Source organism: Toxorhynchites rutilus, chromosome 1 (genome assembly GCF_029784135.1).
Source record: "Toxorhynchites rutilus septentrionalis strain SRP chromosome 1, ASM2978413v1, whole genome shotgun sequence".
Classification (NCBI taxonomy): domain Eukaryota; kingdom Metazoa; phylum Arthropoda; class Insecta; order Diptera; family Culicidae; genus Toxorhynchites; species Toxorhynchites rutilus.
Window position 1 is genome coordinate 132,117,841 of NC_073744.1, and position 2,648 is coordinate 132,120,488.

General features: G+C 37.0%; 1 non-coding gene across 1 annotated transcript; it reads left to right on the forward strand.

Annotated features, from left to right (window-relative positions):
- The first annotated feature begins 202 nt into the window (after positions 1-202).
- On the forward strand, positions 203-349 carry LOC129763791 (U4 spliceosomal RNA). Its single transcript, XR_008741035.1, has one exon. It is a non-coding gene; the product is annotated as a U4 spliceosomal RNA (small nuclear RNA).
- The last annotated feature ends 2,299 nt before the right edge of the window (positions 350-2,648 follow it).

Sequence of the window (2,648 nt, forward strand, 5' to 3'; positions counted from 1 at the left end):
ATATCCTTTCATGTTGCCAGCTCACTGAACTTCTACGCATAACGTTTGATGATTAGGCAAAATGTTGATAACTATTTGCTGCCATAATCACTACCATAATGCATGAATTGATCTAAATTGAGATTTGTTCGCAATTGAATTCGTAAATTGTTTCATTCATTTACTAGTTTATTTAATAATTTGATCAATACACACAAAAGATAGCTCTGCGCAGCGACGATATCGTACCCAATGAGGAACATCCGAGGTGCGATTATTGCTAATTGAATAAATACAAATGATTACTAAGTCAACGGCGGGTCGACGTCAACCTTGCGGTTATATTATAGGCATGAACCATCCATAGTTTTTTTTTGTTAGGGTGACCGTTTCTACTTTAGGGTGGTCCGAAACATCTACTTTTTCCACTTTTTCCCAACAATGACTTTCTTTAAAAATTTATAACTTTTAAACCATTGAACCGATTTAGATGATCCGCATATCAAATTAAATCCAATAATTTTTCAACAAAATAGCCTTTTATCAAAAAATATTGAACTTGCAAGAAAGGCGCATTTTATTTTCGTAATTATTGATTGTAATCGTTTTTTATTGTTTTCATGGCTTTGGACTAGAGGGCGCTATTTTTTTTAAATATTTTTTCTTGAAAGCTGAGGATTTTTTACATAACATATCTCGATAGCAGAGATACAATTTTTTTTTTCGTTTTTGAGATATGATTTTTCAAAGTTTTTGCAATATTTTTTGACGTAGAACCACGTTTTTCAGGAAGGGTGCCAAATCAGAAAACAGGTCACGTTTTATTGAAATAAAGTTAATAATTATTTTCACTGTGAACGAATTCTCATGTTTGGCATACCAATCGAATCGGAAATTCTTCAAGATTTGTTTGATATGCTATACATTACAATTCGCTAATCTCTAAACGGTTTAAATTGATGAAAACTGGTAGAACTTCCTTTTTCCCATACATTTGTTCTGCCGATTTTTGTGCTAACCCTACCCGTATTTCGAATGCTTATAACTCGCACATTTCTTAGCAGATCGAAAAGATGCTTGCATCAATTGATAGGAAATATTTCTACGTCTATCACAAGTAACAAAATGTTTTTTTTTTCTTGAGATGAACAATTGAATAACTGTAAAATGTCAAGCGTTATCTAAACGCTCCGGAAGGCCTGTCGTCGAAAATTGCGACAAAATCGCTGAATTAGCCGAGAAAGACTGGCATAGTAGTAGCCATAGCATCGGCCAAGAGCTGGGGATAAGTCATCAAACCGTTATTAACCATTTGAAGAAGCTTGGATTCACAAAGAAGCTCGATGTATGGGTGCCACACACGTTGACGCAAAAAAACATCTTTGACCGTATCGACGCATGTGAATCGCTGCTGAATCGCAACAAAATCGACCCGTTTCTGAAGCGGATGGTGACTGGCGATGAAAAGTGGGTCACTTACGACAACGTGAAGCGCAAACAGTCGTGGTCGAAGCCCGCTGAAGCGGCTCAGACGGTGACCAAGCCCTCATTAACGGCCAGGAAGGTTCTGCTGTGTGTTTGGTGGGATTGTCAAGGAATAATCTATTATGAGCTGCTTCCCTATGGCCAAACGCTCAATTCGGACCTGTACTGCCAACAACTGGACCGCTTGAAGGTAGCACTCATGAAGAAGAGGCCATCTTTGATAAACAGAGGCCGCATTGTCTTCCATCAGGACAACGCCAGGCCACACACTTCTTTGGTGACGCACCAGAAGCTCCGGGAGCTCGGATGGGAGGTTCTTTTGCATCCGCCATATAGTCCGGACCTTGCACCAAGTGACTACCATCTGTTTTTGTCCATGGCGAACGAGCTAGGTAGTCAGAAGTTAGCCACAAAAGAAGCCTGTGGCTGTTCGGCTATCCGAGTTTTTTGCCAATAAGGAAGCGAGCTTCTATAACAGGGGTATTATGAAGTTGGCATCTCGTTGGGAACAAGTCATCGAACAAAACGGCACATATTTGACTTAAAACAGATGATTGTAACTAATTTTATGAACAAATGAAAATTAAAAAAAAAATACCGCAGGACTTTTTTGACAGCCTAATATGTACCTATGTACCTTGATTTATAAAAATGTTGAACCATATGAAATGTCACCTTATTTCTCCATTCCTATTAAGGATGTTTTTGTGATACTTTTTGATAATTCTACATTCATCATCAGCATGTATTGAGTAAATATTCTCGCTTCACAATGCCAACAAAACAAAGTTCTGAAATCGGTTGTCTTCCACAATGATGGACTCTATTTTGAAAGCAAAGAACTATATATCGGCTCAAAGAGAAGCGTCAAGGATGAAATTGACGGAAAATTAAGCAAAGTTCAACAAAACCATTGTATATTTATCGTGAGAAAACTTTTTTTATGATTTATTTTGTTGTATTGATACGACTTGAGCAAACCACAAATAAGAACAATAAATTCAAAATGAAAATAAACCTTTCTTCTTCTTTCCATTTTTCCGTGAGTTTTTTGATACAGATTTCTTCAGAAAATTTAACAGAATCAAATGTGGTAACCCTGGTCATTCTTATAACAGGGTGATTCACGTAACACAACTTATGGAGCATCATAAATATTTCAAATAAGAACTTGTGTTATTTTA